General features: G+C 40.3%; 1 protein-coding gene across 4 annotated transcripts in view; it reads right to left on the bottom strand.

Moving 5' to 3' along the window:
- Positions 1–25,033, bottom strand: part of Phactr1 (phosphatase and actin regulator 1) — a 501,682-nt gene that overhangs the window by 243,658 nt on the left and 232,991 nt on the right. The window lies entirely within an intron of this gene.

The raw sequence follows: 25,033 nt of genomic DNA, 5'->3' as shown, positions 1-25,033 counted from the left end.
AGGGCAGTGTCTTAAAGAAGACAAATCCATGGCTTAGCAGCAATAACAGCTACAAGTAATTGAACCTTGACTTATTTCGTTTTTCGTTTTAAATCACACTACATCCAATAACCACCAATTCACTCAACCTTCCTGAGTCGTTGGTCAATCACCTTTTAGAGAAGCCCCACACCACAATCACCTTGAGTGCTCTGTTCAACAAATTTAGAGACTTTGGGGCCCGAAGTTCTGGGATTCTGGTTTAGTGGGTCCATGAGGGGTCCAGGAATCTGTAGCTTTTCAAGCTGCCCAGTTCATTCTGATGCAAAGCATAAACTGAGAAACGTGTTCACAGCCAGGTGTGTGTGACTGCAGACTTGTTTTCTTCCCATTGCACCCCATTCTCTCTGGGCCACAACCTTGCCTCTTTTCCAATCTACCAAAATAGTGTCAGTTAAAGAATGTACTATCACTACCACTCATTTCCAGGAACTTCTGCAGAGCTAATTCACAATTTCCTGGAACTGGAACTTCTGCAAAAGGCAGGTCATTGCTAGTCTCTCTTCTAACTGGGAAAATCTGACATGGACAGTTCACCGCACAGGTAAGAGAGTCAACATCTACTAGGAAGGTTAAATTACTGTATTATAATATTCTTCTGCATGTTCAATTCTACCATTCTGTCATTTACATTTCTTCTCATCTACGAAACATTCTGTCCAAATCAGCATGATAAGAGTTTCACTTTCACTTGGTTGTTAGGAAAGTCAGGGATCCAGTTGCCATTGTCTGCATCAGAGATGTCAGGGACAGAAGAGGAAGGCAAGTGTTTGAGTTGTGCCCTCTCACATTAATTAGATCCCTTTCCCTGCCTGTCCACCAAGGACTTCAGTAACCTCTTCCTTCTCCCTGGATCACAAGTCAGACTAGTCACAGATAAATGCCACTAAACCTGCTCATGTCCAATTCTTATCACTGGGTCCCTGGCTAATTATAAGCCTTATCTTAGAAGTGACCAAGGATCCACTTGTAATACTGGGCAGGTATTGCACTGTCATGGGCAAACATTTGTCATTCTCTTTTTCTAATCCACTGCATCATCTAACACCCTTTGGAAAAGAGGAGACTATGTATTGACAGCGTATTACATCTTTTCAGAACTGTCTTTTTAAAATTACCAGTAAAGTGGAAAGCCACTTTACTCTCTGCCCCAGAGGTCAGAACAGAAGACCTGCATAAACCCCATCTGGCCTTATTAAAACAACCAAGCCCGAAGCAATCTTTTATTCACTCGCTGTATCCTAAGCCAAACCTAAGGGCTCTGTGTGTCCCTATCTTAAGTGGCCCAGTGGTACTGTGATTGTAGCACAGCAAACCACCAGCAAACCACTCAGCCACCAGCTTAGACTCAGATATCAAAGGATATGCCCTGAAGTGTGTGCGCTCCTTATTCAAGTTAAGTGTGTAAAAGGCCTTGGAGAGCTATGTTTCTTGTTTGGTGCACCGTCTTCCTAAACTGTACTCCCAGGGTTTACAGCCTCTAAGCAGTGGTGTCCAATGGGGTACCCACTTGCCTTAGGTACATTTAAGTTAATTCTAATTCAATAAAATTCAAATTCACTGGACTGGCCCCAATTCAAGTGCTCTGTAGTCACATGCATCTGGAGCCACATGTAATCACTGGGGAAGCTGATAGAACATTTCCATCATCATGGAAACTTCTCTTAAAACATGGTGGTCTTAGAAGATGTATGCATTAGCGTGACTCGGGCTGAATTCAGGGACATAGATGAAGTTTCAGAAGCAGAAAAGTGCTGCCTTCCATTATATCAGGTGGGTAGAGAAGGGACCAAGCTGCAATGTGCCCTAGCACTGGTGGCAGTTTGGAAGGTAGTGGCTGCACCTGGTGGCTTCAGGAAGCACCTTGCCTCAACCAGCTTCGGGGTACATGTGACTCATGTCCAGCATTTTATTTTGACCTTTTCTGGCCACTGAATGCCACCTCAGTGAAGCCTTCTTCTGATGTCCACTATTATAATTCCCTCATAGTTCTCGATGCCTAGAGATGTCCTTTGTCTCCTTCCATCAGACAAACTTATGAACCTTGCAATTATGGCTGAATGTAATTGCTATTGTTGATAGTTACCTCCCCAAGTTGATAATGTAAGAAAACTGGTCATCCTAGAGTGTTCTAGAAAAAAAATTATAGACTCTTATTTTCATTTTTAAAAGGAAAGGAGAAAATATTAAAGGGAAGGAGAGCCAGTATACTTCGAGACTCAACACCAAGCCTGTGTAGCTTGCACGGAATTCTTACCTAGATGATTTAAATGGGGGGGGGGGGTCCTGTTATCACTCTTAGTGCCCCTGAGCTGCATGCCAGTCTCTTCATCCTGTCTTCAGGATACACTTAACCTGGACATAACCTCCTGGAAACTTATTTGATCTGAGCCTTGTTACTTTAAAAGTGATCCAGGGGCCAGCAGATCTCGGTGACCTGGTAGCTTATTAGAAATGCAGATTTCAAGCTCTGCCTCAGAATCTGAACTTTCACAAGGACTCCAGGTGATCTGGATGCACACTGAGGCTTGAGAAGCACACCCTAGTTTGGAATCTCCCTAGGAATCAGCCCAATAATTGTTATTAACTGCCTACCAGAGGAATGCATGTTTTGGTTCCAAAGTAAATCATAAATAGGACTCCTGATCTCTTGGCACTTAAAATTAATGAGAAAGAGGGTGCACTCAATGAAAGGGCATAGAAGAATAACAGAACACACCAAATTGAAAATGTGTGCAAGTTCATAACAGGAAGAGCTGTGGAGAACAATGCATTTAATCATTCTCCACGTGTAGAGTGGAGGCCACGTCAAAGGGAGTTCTGCGGTGATTAATGTGGAAAAGAGGGAGCTCGTGGAGGAATTCCCTCGGAAAGTGGATCTGTAGCAACTGGGGCAGAAGGGAGGTGGCGGGGGTGGCCGGGGCGGGCAGAACACAAGCTCCTAGACAAGGAGGAGACGGTGGTGGGGTTGGAGTTGGCCCAGGGCAGACAGCCACTGGTCTGGAAGTACCTGTGACATCCAGCAAGGCAGTGACTGAAAACTGGACTTCCCAGAAGATCCCACCATCAGAGTGACGTGAAGACAGCTGTGGACCTTGAAATCCCCAAAAGCTGAATGTAAGTAGCAGCGTGTGATTCATTTTGAACCCAATAATTCTTAGCTTAAAAGAGACATAATCAAAATTAAGGATAGAGATTTGGAAATCCTGATGAAGTTCTTGAACTCTTATGAAAAAGTGGGAAATATAACCTATTAAGGTCAACACGGGGCAAAGCAATGGACCCATTCAGAGAGATGGACTTAGATAAAAACGACTTATACCTAGTGGAGGTAAGAATATGTTTTTTAAAAATCCTTTTTTTCCCCCTCCGTTTAAATTTTTTAAAATTTAAACTCCAGTTATCCATTCCATTTTCCTCCTGTTTCTGCGCCTCCTTTCTCGTTCCTATCCTCTCTGCAGCAGATTGAATATCAAATCTTTGGAACATGTGAATGTGACCTCATTTAGAAAAAGGGTCTTTGCAGATGTAATTAAGGATTTCGAAATGAGGAGATCATCCCAGATTATCTGGGTGGTCCTGCATCTGATAGCAAGTGTTCGTATAAAAGACACTGGGAGAGACACAGAAAAAAAAAGAGGCGGCAGCATGTGAAGTGGGACTCAGAGACGGGAGTGACGCAGCCCGGGCAATGCCAACGGTCACCAGAAGCTGGAAGAAGGCCAGGAGCGGAATCTCCCCAAGAACCTCTGAAGGCATCACTGCCCATTTGACACTTAGACTTCCGGCTTCCAGAACTGCGAGAAAAGAAGAGATTGGTTGCTTCAAGCCCCCAACTTTGTTGTGATCGTTTGTTACATCAGCCCTAGTAAGCCACTCTCTGAACGTGAACACTCTATTATGATCCTAATATAAGAATAGTATCTAGCTCTTTCCAGGTTTGATATAAATGGACACTGTTGTTAAAAGCAGAACTGTAAGCGAATCTACAAAGTGGAAATTAAGAAAACGGTGAAAAACTGCTTCTCACATGTAGTGCTGCAGTTGTGCGGGTGTGATTGTGTGAGTCTGAGAGTGCGTGTGTGTGTAATATGATGTTGGTGGTATGTATTCTGTTGTTTTGGCAGATAATGGAATGAGAGTGTGGAATGGAATGGAAACAGGCTGTCATCCCGGGGAGATACAGCTCCCAGATCGCCTCAGAGTTAGTGTAGCGGTTCACTTCTTTCCACCAGGGATACCTTCCAAAACTGTCAGTGGATGCCTGAACCTGCAGAGTATACAGAACCATATGTATACTACACTTTCTTCTTACTGTAGAACTCTGTAAGGTCAGCACAGGATCATTTTCTTTCCTTACTTTTTCACTTAAAGTAAGCACTTTACAGCATTTTTCTTTTCTTTTCTTTCTTTCCTTTTTTTTTTTTTTTTTTTTGCATATACAAAGTGCCAACATCAGTACTCTTGTCCTTTGGGACAATTACTATGTAAAATAAGGATTATCTGAACACAAGAACCATGATACTGAATCAGCTGATCTGACAAACAGATCAACTGCTAAAAGACCACAGGGCAGATAGCATATACAACACGGATACACTGGACCAAGGGATGAGTCCTGTCCAGTGTAGGACACAGCAGGATGGCACACAATTTCATCATGCTATTCAGAATGGCATGCAATTTCAAAAGTAGGAATTGTTTGTGGAATTTTCCATTTAATATTTTTGGACTGTGGTTGACCACCAGTCACTAACACTGGGCAAAGAGAAGCGACAAGTAAGGGGGACTTCTGTATGATACATTTATACTCTGAGTAAGGACTTGTGACCAGGATTTAATGTGGGAGGCTGGTGAAAATTCTGCAGGCAATTCAGTGATGTACGAGTGGAGCTCATCTTGAGTCCTGTGTGCTGGCCCAGCCGTTTGGATTGTTTATGACTGGCACCTCTTCTAATTGGTTCAATGTCCTTTGTGACTCATGCAAGTCCAGTTATTAAATATTTTGCATGTCACTTCTGTAGATAAAGCTTAGAAAGAAGCCATACAGGCTTTTATTCTCCCACAAGAAAGATTTTCTATCTCTGTATTTTTCTTCAACCTATGTTTTGGAGCCTAAAACAACACACTTTGACTTTACTTTCCCCATTCTGGTATGACCTCCAGGGAGAAGTCTGAGGATAGCAGGTATGCAGAAATATTTCAAATGTCTGCTTTTAGAACTGGGGTTTTTAAAAATAGAGTTGAAACATCTAAGTGGTGTATTTTTTTTTTTTTTTTGCTTGTTTGTTGTTTCTTTCAGTTGAAAGTTTTTCCCCCTAAAACTTTGAATAGAAAGAAAATTTACTTCTAGGCTCATGACAATTATGCTTACTAAGGGACTGTTCTGTGCAAATTACTCTGCAAACACGCAGCAGACAGCAACAGGATAAGAGAGGAGATTAGATTCATTTAGACAAAAGAGTTGGAGAAAGAGGTCCCTCAAAGGGAGAACCACCAGGAGCTGGCTTCCTGTAGTTCCTTGATTGCAGCATTATTTTGAAAGGCTTCTTTATCTTTCTCAATTACCCAGATGAGAAGTGCACTGGAACAGCCTAGCTCTTGAGCCCAAATGATAGGATCTTCCCCAGGACAAGTCATGTTGTCAAAGCAAATGTCATTTTTGTAACTGTGACAGAAAAAAAGATCAAGTCAAGTGGGAAATTTTCTGCAAGATGTTGCAGCCTTTTTAAAGTCCTTATTGCCAATATCCAAGGAAGGTCCTCGTTCTAAGTTTAACAAATTGGTATCAGCTATGACTGCTCTTGTTTGGGGAAAAACAGGACAGATGAGGTAGGCGATCAAAATTGTCAAAGATTAATAAGTGAGAATTGCAGTTGTTACAAAGTATTTAGTTTTGTTCTACTTTGCTCCAAATTATAAATCCTATTTTTAAAAACACTTATACCTTATGTTTCCTTTTTAGAACCGAGCTGGCTTGCTTGCTTTCTTTCTTTCTTTCTTTCTTTCTTTCTTTCTTTCTTTCTTCTTTTCTTCCTTTCATTTTAGATTTAAACACTTCCAATTATTTATTTTGTGGAAATAAAAGCACCAAAACAGAGATGCTATTAAATGTGTTTATATTGCAATAAAATAAATAAATTAATGAAGTCACCAGTAAAGAAATGACTGCATACATTGTGGTATATTTACAGCATGGTGTCGCTAAAAATAATGAGCTGAATATAAACAAGTTGTCTTGGAAGAATTTCCACAATATATTATTAAATGAAAAAATTAAAATTCAGAGAACTGACTATACCTAGATCTTATTTTTATAAAATAAATATTGTGGACATTACTACTGTTCTCCAAATATGTCTGATATACTGTCTTGAGGTACAAAATAGGACTGCAGTTTGTAAAGAGAAATTCCCTTGTAGGTGAGCAGAGCCAGGTCACCCGTTCTGACCTATAAGTGAGGAGCTAAAGTTCAAGATGGTGGCTGCTGCTTCCACTGGGATCTTGGACTGAGGTGGTGATGAGCTGATATAATTTTGAATGTCCCTCAAAGTCCTGTGTGTTCAAGGCTTTGTTCCAGGGTGGTGCTATTAGCAGGTAAGGGAACCTTTGAGACGGGGCCTGGTGGGAGGAAGTGAGGTCATTGAGGGCGTACCCTTGAAGGGGATATCAGGACTCTGGCCAGGGGCCCTCCCTTTCCTTCCATGCTTCCTGGCCACTGGGAGGAGTGAAGCCTCCTGTGCTACATGGTCTCACCACAGCCCCAAAGTAACAGGGTTAAGCAACCATGGACTGAAACCTTTAAAGCTGTGAGCCAACATACACCCATTCCATATTATTTATTTCAGGTGTTTTGTCACAGTAACAGAAAGCTGACTAAAACAAGAGCCATAACAATGGTCATACTAATGAGAAACAAACTTGTGTTGTTACAAGCTATTGAAATTTTGGAGTTGTTTTTACTGCAGGATAATCTATCCTATCAGGATGAACACAGCAACGATGTACGTGTGATGTGTGTGCGTGTGCGAGACCTTATTTAATCATCATACCAACACCCTAAGATGGAATTACTATTTTCCTTTCACACTTCAGGAAACAGCAACTCAATGGGATTCAATACTTTTTCCAGGTGCCACAAATAAGCATCTTGCCAAGCAGAAATAGGAGCTGAAATATGTTTAACAGCCACGCACACCTTGCCTTCCCCAAACATCCCCTGACATCCAGAGAGCCGGTAGGTGTTTTCCATCAGAGGACCCTCAGCACTATTTTAGGACAGAAGCATATGGCATCATAAAACACAACCAAAAAAGGTTATCAGAATACAGGCACAGGACACAGAAACCTTGGCTGCCACACTGAGCAAAGCCGCTGGTGGTAAAGGGGACAGGGATAAAAATAGGATGCACAGTTTCTTATCTATTATCTATATTGGCAGATTCCTACCCTTTCAGTCTTTAAAACAGGCTGCAGTTGTACACTCACCCGTGTGATCCTTTCAGGGGTGGGGTTGTGTCTAAGGTGGGGTGAGCCTCTCAGGACTACTGGACAAAAGAATACAGCCAGCTAATGAGAACAGGCCATTAGGACAGAATTATAATTGCTGGTCCTGAGCAGGTGCAATAAGGCAACAGGACAATGTCACACTGGCAAGCCACCAAGATTGGCCCTTTTTCTAAGTGTAAGGACCTCATTTACAGCAAAACTGAACTGGGTGTGCATGCCACTCTGGGCAGCCAGTGGTGGGGATATTTAAGATTTTAAGAGAGGTACATGAAAGGGTGACATGCAAAATGACATCTTCCAAATAAGGTGGTCTAATTCACTGAGGAAAACATTAAAAGGTGCCCTAAGACTTGTGAAGTGAATGATCAGAGGAACGGCTCTGCTTCTAACAGCTAGGTTGCACCCTCTTCCCAAAGCTCTGGGAGCCTGTGATCCGTGAGCTTCCAAAATGTTTTTTTTTTTTTTTTAAACAGCAGAGGAGTCAGACTGGAGAGAAATGATATTTATTTTGATAAATTATATTTCAGAAGAGCTTTTCCTCTGTAATGCATATTGTATCCAAACAAATGATGACAATAGTTACAGCATCCATTCAGGGTGACAGTGACAAGCTTACAGGAAACAGGGCACTGTGAAGGGAACGGGGAGATGGGGAGGGATGTGAGTTTCCTGGGTGTTTGAGAAATTCCGCTGGGCTTTGCACTAAGAAAAAATTAAACATATTCATTATATGTTCATTTATAAAATACATTTGAATAATAGCAAATGTGCTCAATAGATATTAAAATTAAATGCTATATTATATACGTTGCAAGAACTTTACAGCTTTAACTAAGAATTTTATCATTTAATCCTCAAGATCGTTCTAAGCTTTGAGGTGTCTGACCACCACCTCACAGAGAAGAAGCTACAGAGACAAAATTGCAAAAAAACTGCCCCAACTGGACACAGCAGAGCCCAGGTGTGAAGTGCATACAGGGCAGACATGTCTACCTCCACCCAAGAAGGATGCTGGGATCCAGGAACTTGCACACAGGAAAGAGGCCACAGTGAAGGCAGAGATATCTTTCCAGGCTAACCTAGCAGAAAATTCTCAAGGACTTTCTAAAGATGAAGAGCAAGGCTGTGATATTTGTTAAAATAAATCTACTTGCTTACACTGGATATAAATCTAATTTTTCATTTTATAGATTTTTTTGGAGTGCTGAAATGAATAATCTTTCTACCCCAAATCTTATCATTTATTTTATAAAAGAATCAACAAAAAGGACCAAAGGGGTGGACCTGTGCACCCTGTGTTGTCCCAGCTTGTCCATTCTGAGGCTGAGGCAAGAGGTCTGCTTAAGCCCAAGAATTCAAGGCTAAAGCCTGTCCAAAAAAAAAAAGGAAATTGATAAAGAAGATAAAGATCCTTACTCAGAAAGTGTAAGTTATGATAAAAATGAAAGAAAGAAACATTCTGACTATATTGACATTGAATCAACATATCTTTACACTTTGCCAATTCTAGTGTAGAAGCTGTTTAAAGGAAATCTTGCAAAAGTGTTAAACCTGGGAAGTTCCCTTTCTTGTCCTTTCCCCAAATTGGCAATATTCCAGGGAGACCTGGAGCCCACTGGGTTGAGGTTCCCTGACTGCAAGAGGGCAAACCACACCTTCCCAGTCTCCTGCCTCCCAAAGCTGTCATTCCTTTTAAAGGCAAAGAAGCCCTTTAATTAACTCATCACAATCCCAATCTTAAAAACATAACACTCCTGTTTGCTTATAAGAGAAAGGCCCAGACATTGCTCAACACCCTGAGCCTGGTATGCAGAAGTCACAGCTCTCGCATGCTGTCCTTAAAGCATTTATGCACGTGACTTACAAACCTCACACCGAAAGCTTTCCCAACAATATATTCATGAGCCCATTCACACCTATTAGCACATTTGCATATTAGGGTCTTCTAATTTTTCTTAAATGGTGCACATTTAGCTGTGGGTTGTTTGAGAACATTTTGTGCACAGTTGGGAACTATTACCCATCATTACATTCATTTAGCATGAGCCCCCAAGGTGGGCATTGGCAGTGCTAAGCTTGGTGTGAGACAGGTGCACACTATCCAACAGTTACTGACACTGCTTCAACTTGAAGTACATTTTCCAACAGAGACAGGCTTTGTGACTTGCACCCCTGTGCTTTAAAGCATGAGGATAAAGCAGGAGACACAGGAGAATCATAGCAAATAATGTCTGCTTAAAATTTTCCCCAAGTTTCATTGAAGTCTTAATAATGAGAGAAAGAGAGATTTCTGCATGAACTAAAAAGGGAGCTGAACTAATTTTGAGAAACTATTAATAAATAGAAGAAAAATCAATAGAATAGAAGAAAGGGAACAGGGGGAGAAAGAAGGGGAGGGAAAGAGGATTAACAGCGGAATTGGCACAAATAATATTCCATGCTTGTATAATTATGTCAAAATGAACCCCAACATTACATGACTATAATGAACTACTTTTTAAAAACTCTAAGAAAAAAGAGAGTTGAGCTGCTTTTCTGTAAGTAAATATTTGTAACTGCTAACAACAAAAAAAGGAAGTGCATTTAATTGCATATAATGCTTTGTAGCATACGGTGGCATCCTGCTGGGTCAGGAGAGACACTGAACCACTGAGATAATACAGCTGACAGCTTTGTCTTTACCTGACATGCTGAATTGTTTGCTAAAGGTGATGAGCAATGTGTCACTGTGTTCTCCAAAATGACTTTAGCTCAAAACCGTATAAAAGAGGAAAAAGATGGATGGCCAAGGAAGGAGAGGGTCCGTTACCTGTAAATGTACAGTCAAGGATGTTGTAAATATTAGTATGTATCTAATACAGGAGGGAACTGCACAGAGTTTCTAGAACACTGATTACCAGAGTAAAACCCTCCTCTTCAACTCCAGATCGATTTGAATCTAGATTAATACTACTATCCATAATACCTTCACATTGGGCACCTGTCAGTGTCACCTGGGCTGAGAGCTACACTGATGACCACCTTACAGACTGGGGCAGGGGGAGGGGCCTTCATGGACAACTGGTCTACCCAGGGTTAATGTATATGATTATATCATGGCTCCTAAAGGAAGACATGGAGGACCAGGAAATCAAAGTGAGAAGACAGGAGACAAGAGCCCTCCTCCAAAGTGGGGACACGCTTCTGGTTGGATTTCACTCTTCTCCTTTTTTGTAGTGTTGGGGATCAAACCCACAGATGCTGGGCAAGCATTCCACCACTGAGGTACATCCCCAGCCTGGATTCCACTTCCTAGGCTGCCAGATTCTGTTGAAAGGTAGAGTGGTGTCAGAGAGGAGAGAGAGAGAGAGAGAGAGGAGAGACAGAGTCCTTTTGTGGGAGAAACTGTATTTCAGAACATTACAGAGAAACCTTGAAAAAGATGATTATGTTTATCGGCAACTGCAGGTGGTGCTGGGCAGGGTGATGAATCAAATCGATTTGGAATGTAGAGTCATGTTGGGAAATTCAACAGTGCAGCCCAGATCACTGTCCTCCTGTGCAAGCCGTCCTCCTTCCAAGGTCACCCTTTCCTCCCGTCACATGGGCTGGAACCCTCGGCCCTACGACTGCTCCTTCATCTGAACACACAGCTGAGCTCCTTCTAATTCCTTCCTTAAGTTTGGGCGTGGGATAAGAGAGCACCCCATCTCTTTCTTAAGAAATGTGAATTAATAGACTTCTACTATTCATTTCCATAAAGATGTACCAACATCATTTATAATATATTTAGCACCTGTCCATATGCACCCCAATATGATTTTCATAGAATTTTCTACCAGGAAACATTTTCCCTGAGAAAGTCTGCCCTTAATTCCTTCATAAACCTTTCCTGAGAAGCCATTCTTCTGGAAAACCAATGCAAGTTAACCTGGATTACAAAGATAAAAACTTTTAGAGGGGTTCCCCCTCAAAATGATCAATATATTTTTTGATTGATAGAAAGAGGGTACTGGACCAGGAGGTGATGGCTTAGCTCTTTCCAGAAACACAATTCTTTGCCTCAATTTAAACACAATTAAATGGCACCTATTGGAAGTGTGTCGTGAGAAAGACAGAAGCATAAAGACCTGATGGTGTGGAGTGCAAAGTGACACGCTGGACAGAATGAGAGCTGGCAACAGCCATTTAACCTTTCTGAGACATCCAATCTTGAGCAACAGCCAAGACAGGCTTAATCCTCTTCCTCTGTCACTGCATCTTTCACCACTTTGGTACCTCCTACCATTTCATGGAAGCCTCCTCCAGGGGACTCGGTTCCCCAGTGACATCACGCCTTGCCGTGGTTTCCAGCGTGCCATCTCCTCACCTCCCCTGGGATCCTTTTTCTCCTTCACTGTCTCACAGCATTAAGGATGACATGTAGGAAGGCTCCTCAGCATGCTTTGGCAGACAGCTACCTGCTCAGTCCTTGGTGCCCCTTTGGAACATACTGCCTGCATTAATTGCAACATTGACTGTAACACCCTGTATGCATTTAAGCTTTTCTTTATGAAATATTTTAAAGGCAAGAAAAAGACAGAAAATGCAGTCCTACCCACATGTGCATTTAGATTTTAAAATGTTAACATTGCATCTTGATGGCTTTAGTGCTTTCAGAAGAACATAAATGAATACAAATTACAGATGCAGACAAAGATCACCTATCTTCCCTGTTCCACATGCTTTCCAAGAGGCACTTACTTACTGTCCTGAAGCTGGTGTTTGTGTGACCCATCTGTAGTCTTTGTACTTTTACTATATATGTGTGCATTTGCAAGCATTACCTTAATATTGCTCTGTGGGTTTCAAATGCACATAAACGGTATCACGTTTTAAGAATCATTTTGTAACATTCCCCATTTAACTTAACACTAGATTTTAAGATAATTGCATTTTGATTCATGTAAGCTTCATGTAAATTCACTTCATTCATATTTCCTGCTGTATTAGTATTACAATATATGATTAGACCACAGCTTGCTTTTTTCTTTTTTTAATAACTTATGCTGGGTTATTTAGTTAGTATCCTAATTTGGCAATTACAAACAATTCTACAGTGAGGAGCCTGATAAATTCTCCTTTGTACTCTGTGCAATAGTTTCTCCAAAGGATGTAAGTGGAATTGGAACAACTCAATCACACGACATGCACATCTCTAGCTTACCTAGTTATGGAAAGGGGTCTCCCAGAGTTATTGCTGATTAGCATACCACCACCAGGGTATGGAAAGTTCCTTTCCACCTCTTCATCAGTTGGCATTACAAATATTTTAATTTTTTTTGTATCCTGGGTGATTTAATTGCTATATTCTGATTCCCTATTAAGATTTCTTCTTTGGCAAACTGCTTTTTCATGTTTTTGTCCATTTGTTTCCTGGGTTTTTTTGTTTTTCTCAATGTTTTGCACAGATTCCTTTTTCTTCTTGTAACAAATGTTTATAAGCTCTGTGTTTAGGATAAGTCCTTTATTAATACTTTTATTATGAGTTCTTTGTCATATAAAAATTTTTTTTTAAAAAAGTCAAACTTAGCAAATGTCTATATGGTTAATTTCTTAAGTTTCTGACTTTCAAAGAAATTCTTTCTTATGATGAGGTTATACAATCTTCATCTACATTCCTTTTAAAAGTATACATATCAATAATCCATCCAATATTTACCATTAATCCATCCAATTTTTTAAAATTATGAGGTGAGTTAAAAATGCCTATTTTAGTTTTTATAATATGGGGAGTCACTTTTTCCTGGGTCCCTTTATTGAATAGCACATTCCATCCTCTTTGATTTATAAAGCTCTTTTCTCATGTCAATTGAGTTATATTTAACATATTTTATGTATCTATTAAGATAATTATTGGGTTTTTCCCCTCTATGCTGTATTAATGTAGTAAAATCCTAAATAGACTTTCTTGGTTAAGCCAACTAAGAATTAGAATTATTCTAATTGGCCATGGCATTTTCTTTTAAATATCTTGTGGGCTTTGGTTGAAAACATATGTACAGTTTTTTACATCTATTTTCATAAGTTAGATTGATCTATAAATTTTCTCTCTCATATGGTACTTGAGTTTTAAAAAAGGATCTACTACCCTCATCTTTCTTGAATAGTATAGATAAGAGAGAGGCCACATATTTTGTCTCTAAGAATAACTATGTAATTTAAGGGTAATTATTTATTTTTCTTTTTTTTTTTTTTTGGAGGGGGGACACTAGTGATTGAACCCAGGGCTGCTCTTCCACTGAGCCACACACCCAGCTCTTTTAAAATTTTATTTTGAGCCAGGTTCTTCCTAAGTTGCTGAGGCTGGCCTCAAACTTGCAATCCTCCTGCCTTAACCTCCCTGGTAGCTGGGATTACAGGCATGTATCACCACACCCAGCTCATAAGGGTGATGCTTCTTGAATGTTTATTAAAATTCACCAGCAAAACTTTTTGGCACCCAGTGATTTTTAATTGGCAGAGTTTTTTTTTTTTGTTTGTTTGTTTGTTTGTTTTATTGTGGGTTCACAGATTTCACTGACTACAAAGATCTCAGTTTTCTACTGTTGCTTCAGTCAATACTGGAAATTTGTAGTTTATCTAGAAAAGTCTCAATTTTATTTGTTTTCAAATTGACTTCCATAAAGATCATATTTCCTTAAAATGTTTAAAAATTACCTGTTAAGCAGGACCCTTAATTCTTTATATGTACCTTTTCCTGTCAGGTTCTTAATGAATTTTGCCAGAGATCTGCCTATTTTATTAATATTTTTTAAACATTAGATTTTATTTTCTTTTTTGCAGTCTTCTATTATAATCTTGGATTTCCTTCCCATTAAGTTCTTCTCTTATTTACATATTTTCTTCCTTCAGTGCCTGTGTTAGTGTTGCTGTTTTGTTTTTTATTTCTTGAGTTGATTGTGTGGCTCATGAACAGTAAATATTAATTATTTCCTAATATAGTTTGTCTATTTAAAGTTATAAATTTCCCTTAAACACCACTTGCAAATCCCATGTATTTTTAAGTACTTGCAAATTATCATTTAGTTCTAAATCTTTCATAATTTAATTATAATTTATTGTGATATATACATTTATTAGGTGTTTAATTCCAAACATATTTTCAGCAATATTTTAGTACTGAATGATGTCATTATTTCCCTTTAGAAAAAACATTTTGTATAGTATTAATGTTTGGAATCTGTTGAATTTTTATGATCTAGCTTGTAATTAATTTTTAAATGACCCATGTATTAAAATAATATGTAGTTTTTGATTTTTGAATGTACACATTAAGGAAAACATGTTAGGGGGCTGGGGTTGTGGTTCAGGGGTAGAGTGCTTGCCTAGCATGCGTGAGGCACTGAGTTCGATCCTCAGTACCACATAAAAATAAATAAATAAAACAAAGGTATCGTGTCCATCTACAATGAAAAAAATATTTAAAAAAAGAAAACTGGTTCAGATGAGTTGTTCTAATTCCACAATACTTAAATTACTGAGCTACCCATTGCTGAGAAAAATATGTTTTGAAAAAAAAAAGAACCCATTTAGGATACACAATTTTTCCTTGTAATTCTTATCATTGGCATGTTTTATATTTGGAGACTATTTTGTTAGATTTTTATTTCTTCCTATGAAAGATTCTCCTTATCATTAAGTATTAATGATAATCATTAAGTATTAATCATTATCGTTAAGCATTAATGACTATCATTAACAATTTTCCTTATCTTTAATGAGGCCATTAACTTTAACATCCACTTTACGTGAGAGTAACACTGGTGTGTTTTCTTTGGTTAATATTTACTACTGTTTTATTGGTGCATCATCATTTCCCTCTGACTTTGAACTGAAAGATTTAATCTATTTACAATTATTGTGACTCCCTTGTAACATATTATTTTTGTTTCTATTGTCTTTGCTCCTCTTGGGCTCTGATTGATAGAGTATTCTTTACTTCTCTTTCTTTGCCTTCCTCTGGTTTGGAAGGGATGTGTTTTCTTTCTGTTTTCTTTTCAGTAGTCATCAAAGCTTTAACATGTGTTGGTCTTAATACGCCTGGCTACTAGATTCTCAACAACCCTGGGATGCTCAGATCTATTTTACCCACTCTCTCTTCACATGATTATAGCCCTGCTTTAAATTCTAGCATATTTCTAATTCCTCTTTAAGGAAAACAAATCCATCATATAAAACTTTTATTTAGCCTTTCTGAACATCTTTATCAGCTTGACATCTGCCCCCTGAATCTCACTCTATTCTTCTTAGGTCATCCTTTCCTTACAAATATGTGACTAGTTCATTTTGTGAGGACCATCAACAGCAAACTCAGTCTGCCTGAGCTTACTGGCATCAGTGTTTATATAGTTAATGGTTATTATCCAAGAAACTATGTAAGTACTTAGAAACTTTAATTAGTGCTAAACATAGTAGTCTCCCATCCCTGACTTCCTCAGCGATTATTGTTTTCCACCTTTTTTTTTCTTTTTGAGCTATTCTTTATGGTATTCATCTCCAAGTTTCCAATGATAATGGTGTGCTCCTACCATTCTCTTAATTCACTAATTTACAGTATTACTTACTAACTATATATTACAGTAGGATTGAGCTCTCTTACACCTTCCTGCTTCCCTTTCCCTCTTCCATTTTTATATCATATTTTTGTTAAACATTCCATGTGTCCATTATTTTGACTTTGCTATAATGGTTCACTGGAATTCTATGATGATACTTCCCATTCAAAACAACTTTTCATGTTTCCTGGATTTAATAATAATGACTTAAAATTATTTTTCTGAAAACTTGGAATGGGCTCACCATTTGACCCAGTTATCCCACTCCTTGGTTTATACCCAAAGGACTTAAAATCAGCATACTACAGTGATGCAGCCACATCAATGTTCATAGCAGCTCAATTCACAATAGCTAGATTGTGGAACCAACCTAGATGCCCTTCAACTGATGAATGGACAAAGAAACTGTGGTATATATACACAATGGAATATTATTAAGCCATAAAGAATAATAATATTATGGCATTTGCAGCTAAATGGATGGAATTGGAGAATATCATGCTAAGTGAAATTAAGTCAATTCCAAAAAAACAAAGGCCAAATGTTTTCCCTGATAAATGGATGATGATATATAATGGGGTTGGGGGAGTGAGGGGTGAGAGAAGAATGGAGGAACTTTCAATTATATAGAGGGAAATGATAGAGAGAGGGGGGTGTGGACATGAAAAATGGTGGACTGAGATAGACATCATTACCCTATGTACATATATGATTACACAAATGGTGTGAATCTACATCGTGCACAACCATAGAAATGAAAAGATGTACCCCATTTATGAGTCAAAATGAGATCTGTAAAAAATAAAAAATAATTAAAACAATTAATTTAAAAATAATTTAAAAAATTATTTTTCTGAGACTTCTTTAAACAAATCTCTAACACTTTCTACACCAGGTAGAAACAGGTGCTCATTACAACCCCTCCCGCAGCCACGCCTCCTTCCTCATTCCTGAGCTGTGCTTGTGTGTTTAAATCCAGGCACTTTCAAATTTCACCCCTCCAAGCAGGAAAAACTCCCATCTCCTGAGGAAGCGACAGAGAAGTAGCTTTGCCTCATTTGGCAGAAGTAGGCCTTGAGGCACCAACTACTAAAGATTTATTCCAAAGGCGCGAGGCCAGTGCCCCAAGAGTGATAAAAAGGAGAAGCCAAGGAAAGATGAGAAGCAATGCTAAACAATGCAACCGCACTGGTTACTGCTTCCCAGCAAGCCAAACGAGTGCAGGAGGCAAGGGGGTGTTGAGAGAGAGACAGGGAAAGAGACGGCACAGGGGGTCCACAGGTGGGGACGGCAAAAAGAGCCATGGAGAGGTTCAGGGGAAAGAAGGAACAATTTTCTCAGTTCCCTCCCTAGACCTATGTCCTATCTCCTCACTTCTCCACACATGAGTTTTCTTTCTGTAAAACTGGTGCTAGTACTCAGTGGGTCATGACAAGGCTTGACTGAGTTAAAATCCAGAAACAACACCAGAAGACTTGAGTGTTAGATACCATTATTGTTATTATAATCCGTATTCCATTATATAGCCTGTTATTCATTTTCTTATTTCTCTTGGCTTCATTTTGAGTGATCTCCTTAGATCTTCCAATTTATTAATTTTCTCTTTGATCATGTCCATTCTGTTAATTAATCCAAGCAATTTAATTTCGAAGACTGTGTTTTTTTATTTCTAGATGTTTTGTTTCTTTCTTTTTCTAGTCTATCTTTACTTAGTTATTGTTTTTCATAGTGGTCTCTTCTTTTCTATTTTTCTATTATTAATGATAAGAATAGAAAACGCTACTTTTCTATTATTAATTCCTTTTTTTACTATAAGCACATATATTAGGTAGTAATTTTTAGATTTTTCTCTTATTTCTAGTTTTTCTTCTGTCACATCTGCTGACTTTCCTTACTGTGGTCTATTTCTCCCCTTGATATGCATTTTTCTCATTATGAGTTCATGCTCAACGGGATGCTCTTTCTTTTCCTTTTTTCGCTGGTTCCTTTTAGTTATACATGACAGTAGAATCCCTTTGGATCTAATTATACAAGCATGGAATATATCTAATATGCTTTTTCATTATTGGTAACTTTCAATTTGCTTCTATCAATGTCCTGGTGATTCCAGTGTCTTGTCTTCACTTTTAGCCCCAGAATTCTGAGTCCTCGCCCAGGAATTGGAATCCCACAGGCTTCCAGTGTCACCTGTTCCCAGGGCCCTTCCTGCCTCTACCCAGACCCCCAGGGCTTAAGGCCTTTGAGCCTGCCTTAAGGCTTACAGGCAAAGTTTCTGTTCTGTGTTGTTTCCCTACTTACAAGTTGATCAGGGGTAGTTCCTTGAGGAGGTTTCCCTTAAGGAGGGTCTTGGCTCATGACCTTAGCAGGCCCCAGACCCCACCTCATGTCCTGGAAGGGGCACTGAGGGTGAAACCCGCTGTATTTTGAGAGTCTATGCGGGTGAGGTTCCCTCCAGCAATGTTGCTTTAGTCCTCTCTGCTGCTGAGGGTTCTTCTGGTTATTTCTTTACATGTTTCTCCCCCACATGGTCCATGAGCATCTCAAAGGCAAGAACTCCTGTGCCACCATCACTTCTCTCTTCCCTCTGCTTCCCCAGGCTCTAGAGCAGCACCTGGCCTGTCATCAACAGGAGCTCGGTAAATATTTGATGAATGAATGAACTGAATTTAGGTGGATCTGACATCTACGAAGAAGTTCCCTGCAATCTGTCACTTGCAACATGATGCAGAGTGTGTCTAAGTCACGGGGAAGAGACGACGTGTCGGAGGACAAAGAGGATGAGAGAGAGATGCTGGGAGATGTCGAGGGGACCTGACCCCCATCTTCCGCTAGTTTTCTTCCTCACCATTTGAAAGTTTGTTTGAATGATTAAAACTGTACGGAGACCTAAGAATAGCACTCGGATGCTATGAATAGCCTCTGGCTACCTGGTTACGCAACGCATTGAAACGAGGCAAGAAGCTTTTTGACAATTTCATTAACATCGTTCAATTTCTTAAAAATCCAGGCGACTTCATGTTCAATTTGTTTAGATTACAAAAGGAAGGTATTCTGAGTTTCTCCTTTAAGATCTATCTCTGGGGGATTTGGGGGAAGGGTTTGGAGGTCTGGTCTTTAATTAACCTGGACATCCTTCTCCTTCTCTTACTTTAACCAGTTGTTTACCTTCTGAACATGGTAAATAACAATCCGTGCTAGTGGGTGCGAGAAAAGAGCAGCTCCTAGGTCTGGGAACTTAGCTCAGGGGTAGAGCAGTCACCTGGCAGGTACGAGGCTCCAAATTCAATCCCCAGCACCATAAAAAGAAAAGAAAAAGAAGACTGCAGATACTAATTAGGATTTTGAAAGACCTTTCCTAATATTTTTTTCAAAGGCACAGAAACAGCACTTCACTGACATAATGAAGTTGGGTCACACAGTCTGATTCAAAATTTGTAGGCTTATCGCATTAAGTACTTGATATTTTCATTATCTGAAATCCTGATCAAGCTTTAAATAAAGTGTGTACAGAAAATATTGTGCATGTGATTCTTCACCCACCCCAACAAAAAGACATGATAGCTTAATCTCATTAAACAGAGCCCATTCTGTCCTGGAGCTCTCCGTAAGAGTGCTGGCCTCTATTCTTAATGTGCCTTGTCATCCAAGTCCCAGCTTATTCCTCAGAGGCCAGCCAGCTCCATATGGCAGCAAAATGCTGATCAGGGAGTTTGAGTTCTTCACTTACAGTTTTTTTTGTTTTTGTTTTTGTCCAAGGAAGAAAAAGATGTAGGACAAATCTTGGTCAGACAAGAATAAATCAAGCAGCAGAAGGGATGTGTATGTGCATGGAGTCGGGGTGTATGCTAGGGATCAAAGAAGGGAGCATTTTAAATGCAATCCAGAGACCTGCAAAAGATGGTTTTTCTGCATGGTGGGCCCTTCCCAAAGCTCTGTTGGGCAGGTCTTCTTGCTGGAATCAAATGAGCTGTGTAATCACTCAGCACTGACTTATTGCTCAGCTTCATAAGTGGAAAATTTCCCAGCATGGGGCCACTCTGTGAAGGTACAAGTTAAACTTCCCTACCCTATCCTGCAAACCAGGGCCACCCGGGATGTCAGAGTCCTCGTCTATAGAAACATTCAGCATCCCTGGATCAGTATGCTAAAGCCATCTCACCTGATGTGCAGAAGAAATGGCATCCCAGGCAGCAGGAGCAATCTGCTCAGCAGGCCATTCCCCTGGAGCAAGGAACAGGTCACAGGACCCAAGACCAACCCACAGTGGGGAGTGGTTATCTCCATGGAGCAGCTAATTCACCTGACATGCCAGGGATGGAGTGGGAAGGAATTAGAACGTTGAAGAATATTCCAAAAGGGAGAAATGGGAGCCCAAGGTTCACAAGTTTGGTCTGGGCTCAGGGCTCCAAACTCAGAAAACTGCTCACTGCCAACCCAGGCACCCAATGAAGACTTAGAAAACTTCCAGAAGATTCTTCAAAGTGGGTGTTGGAGGGCTGAGGGGCTAAGGCCCCATCAGGAACCCATTGGTTCAACTGGTCTGAGCAGCCCACGAGCCCAATATTCCAACTAGTTGGCCCTCAACTCAGATGCCACCTCACGGATGAAACTTTCTTGACCCAGGCAGAGTTCTTTTCTGTCCTCTGTGCTCTTCCAGCATTCTCTTCTTGCCTCACCTCTCTATGACTTTGTGAATCTCTGCACCTTTGCCTCCCCTACAGAATTTGAGACTCTGTGGAAAACAGTCATATCTTGTGTGTCCTTGTATTCTCAGAAGCCGACACACAGCCTAGCAGTGATGGTTTGAAAAATGAAGAATAAATGGCCTGTCTACCCAGAAGTCAAGTGGTATTCTGTGTGCAGATGGCTGGGTACCATGTCTAGGATACAAAGCTCTGTGACAGGCACTAAGATGCCTCGGTAGCTACTGGGTGGTTAAGGACACCCAGTAGATCTACTTCGTTTCAGCAGTAGATTGAACAAGAACCACATGGCTCTGCCCACTTCAAAAATATATGGGGCTTTCCGATCTAGTCACACTGATGGTACCTTGCACTTGAATCCCACCTTCACATCCATTATCACTTTGATCCTTTCAAAAACTTCATAGGCCGCCATTGTTATCACCATTCCACAGCAAAGGACAGCAAAGTAGACTGATTAAGTGATACATCTCAGGTTCCACAAATCAGGGTGGTGCTGAGATTTCAAAATGGCTCTCTTGATTGACCAGGATTTTCCCACCATGTATTTGCCACTGTGATGCTGGCTAAATTGTTTAAGCTCCCAGCTTCAGTTTTCTTAGGTAACAGGGGAAATAATGTCCTCCACACAGTGGGTGAGGTGAGATCAAGAAATTAAAAGGATGCTTAGGTGCTTTGCAAACATTATCATTTTGCATCTTGGTGACTTTCCATGACGGATGGACATATCTTCATTCATAATACATCACCTCTACCAACACCAGTGATAATTTTGTAGCCAAAGATCAAAGGTGATCCTTCCGCTGCAACACTTCATTATGAATATTTAACGCGGCATCGAGCACTTTCCGTCCCCTTTTGCTACCACCCATGGTAATCGGTGATTAGCATGATGTGGCTCTGTGGCACATAAAACTTTGAGATGATTTCTAGGTCATCCACAGCCATCAGCCTGGATGAAGACTATCTAATTTATAATTGCGTATGACAATCCCTCCATCTTTTTAAAAGCTTGGAAAGAAATGGTACTTTCATTCCCGTCTTTTGCCTGCCAAGGTGCACTATACACGGAGCCCAGAGCATTTAATTTCTATTATTAATGCACAGTGATGACCTCAATCGGCTGTCACTTGGTGTGCATAAGAGTAGAGCTGACAGTCCACCTCCGTCACTGGCTAGGCTTGCTCCTTCCCATGGCTGCAGGCTGACAGATCCTGTTATCAATATGCACCAGGGGCCCGGGAGGGTCCATCAGGTGAGTGTGAGTGGCTAGCATGATTCCTGGAGAAATGCACAATATTCGAACTCTCATGGTGGCACCCAGGCAAGGCATGTGAGTGCCATGCCTGTGCATGTGAGTGGGTTCTACGGCACCTTACAGTTCTCTTTGGGACTTTACAACTCTGTTCTACAGTGGAAGCCCGGTTAACTCTCTTTTCTCTCCCTCAGCCTCCAGCCAGTCTTCCCCCCTTCTAAGGAGCTTTACATGGTAACATGGGTACCTCCGCTGCTTCTGCTGTCAGCGCCCCGCGTGGAAGGTGGGAGCACCTGGCCCCCTCATCTCCCTCCACGCTGCTGCAGGATGAGCTACTTTTACCCCGTCATTCTCCAGCTTCAGACTCTCCACCGGCTGACAGAATCAAAACCTTCCTGCTGGACCCAGACGCTGCCTTACCCTTCCCTGGTTTACCCTCTATATCTGCAGGTCTCATTATTTCCAAACAGAAGCTTTGGTCCTTGTAATAGTGCTTTTGCTCACACTGTGCTTCAGCTGAAAACTCCTCTCCCCTGCTCTTCCCTCCATATAAATATTACAAATCTTTCTAAGCTCAGCTCTGACCCCATTAACATTCCAGTCCACAGGGCTATTTTTCAGCTCCACTTGTTGCATGTGTTGATGTAACATGTTTTGGAGCTGAATCAAATCCTGTTCTAAATCGTTCTCCAAGTGTTTCAGTTGATAACGTAACTCTGCTGTAAAAAGGACTTTCTGACCTCTCATTCACCCATACAAGATTAAAATCCTTAGTATTACAGATCTTTCTTAACCTAGACACAATAGATTATGGGTATGACCATAATGTTCCCAATTACATTCCTTTTAAAAATCATTTACACACACACACACACACACACACACACACACACACAGATACACAAATATTTATCATGCATATTTCTAATTGTGAATATAGCACATTTTTATTGTGGAAAATGCATAAGTGACAGTTTATAAAATAAGAAAAATGACTTATAAATTGAGCACTCTGAGGTAGTCTTATCAGAATTTTGATTGGTGTGGTCTTTAAGAGGTGGGGCTTAAGGGGAGGAAGTTAGGTCAAATGCTACCTCCTCTTTGTATCAGAGAAATTCCTAACAGATTTTGACTTTATTTAGCACTGACTTTATTCAGCACTGTATTTCACATTGAGTACCCTTTTCTGCACTGCTGGGGACCAGAAATGTTTCAGGTTTTGGATATCTTTGAATTTGGGAATATTTGCATAAATATAATAAGAAATCTTGGGCTTGAGACCCAAGACTAAACATGAAGTTCATTTATGTTTCCTATATATCTGATACTCAGAGCCTGCAGGTGATTTCATACAATATTGTAAATAATTTTGTGCATGAAACAAAGATTCATGATGTAGAATTTTCTACTTGTGGCATCGTGTTGGTGTTTAAAACGTTTTGGCTTTCAGAATCTCTCCGATTTCAGATTTTTGGATTGGGGATACTCAAACTGCAGGGAATTGGTGACATACTTTTCTTCTGCACTTATTCATATTTTTTTTGAGAGAGAGAAGAAATTAGGCTTTCTTTCTGAATTTTCAGTGCTTAACACAGTTCTTTACAGCAAGCACTAAATTAACTTGTATTTATTTGAGTCTGCAAATTCAGAATGTCACATAGGAGACACATAGACAAAAATCCCCAATGAACTAGAAATCTTAGGCAAGGTTTTATTTATTTTTTTTTGTTTTAGTTTTTGTTTTTATTCTTGCTTTCAGTGCTGGGATGGAACCCAGGATGTTATGGTTTGGATGTGAGGTGTCCCCCAAAAGCTCACATGTGAGACAATGCAGTAAGGTTCAGAGAAGAAATGACTGGGTTGTAAGAGTCTTGACCCAATCAGTGAATTAATCCCTAATGGATGGGATTAATTAAAGTGGCTGGAGGAGGTGGGAACAGGCATGGTTATGAGGTATATATTTTGATTTGGAGAGTGGAGTCTCTCTCTCTCTCTGCTTCCTGCTGATGCCAGCTGCTTCCCTCTGCCCCACTCTTCCGCCATGATATTCAGCCTCACCTTGAGCCCTGAGAAATGGAGTCAGCCTTCTATGGACTGAGACCTCTGAAACCGTGAGCCCTCAAATAAATCTTTCCCTCTCTAGTCACAGCAGCCAAAAAGCTAATTAAAACACAGGTCCCATACATGCTAAGTCACATCCTTAGCCTTGTGCAAGAGAAATGAACACGGGACAGACAGGGTAAGATTCTGAACCAGAAAACTAACCTCTTGAGACAGCAACGAGGTCTAGACATCTGCACCATACATAAATTTGTCTTCATATCTTTAGGGGTCTTAGACTTAATGATAAGAAATTTTAAAACCCTCTCATTTACACTGAGCGTAACATCCCCAATTATAAAGTTATTTTGAATATACCTCTCATTCATGTGGCCAGGAAGGAAGAACATGTTTTGAGGGTCAGAAACTGGAGAGAGGTTATAAAACTGATAGACACCTCACATCCAAACGAGAACAAACTGGAATTTGTACCTCAGGTTAGCTCATTTCAAGATGAGTGACATTATGGAAGGACACCGACTCTCGAGAGCAAGCCTGGGGGGGGGAGTTTTACATAGTTTAATTCTTATAATGGGTAAAAAAAAGAGACAGGGAGTAGAAAAGTCATCATGCATGCCACAGAGGAGGGACCAATTGTGGAGTTAAGCAGTAGCTTTGGGTTCTGGAAACTGGGTTGTTCCAGGGGGAGAAGTACTTGGGTTTATGGGGTGTTACAAAGAGCCGTGTACAGCAAGAGGGACCAGTGTACCTGGGGAAGTCGTGGGAAGCAAAGTCTTAAGAACAGGGATGCTGGGAACTGTCATTTAGATGAAATGTGGCTCTACAATTTAACTCGGTTCCAGTTCTGGAATTTTAAGTCAGTAGGCAAATATTTAATCTCCTCTCAAAGA

This window comes from Sciurus carolinensis, chromosome 7, assembly GCF_902686445.1.
Source record: "Sciurus carolinensis chromosome 7, mSciCar1.2, whole genome shotgun sequence".
Lineage (NCBI taxonomy): Eukaryota > Metazoa > Chordata > Mammalia > Rodentia > Sciuridae > Sciurus > Sciurus carolinensis.
This window is presented reverse-complemented; position numbering and strand designations above follow the sequence as displayed.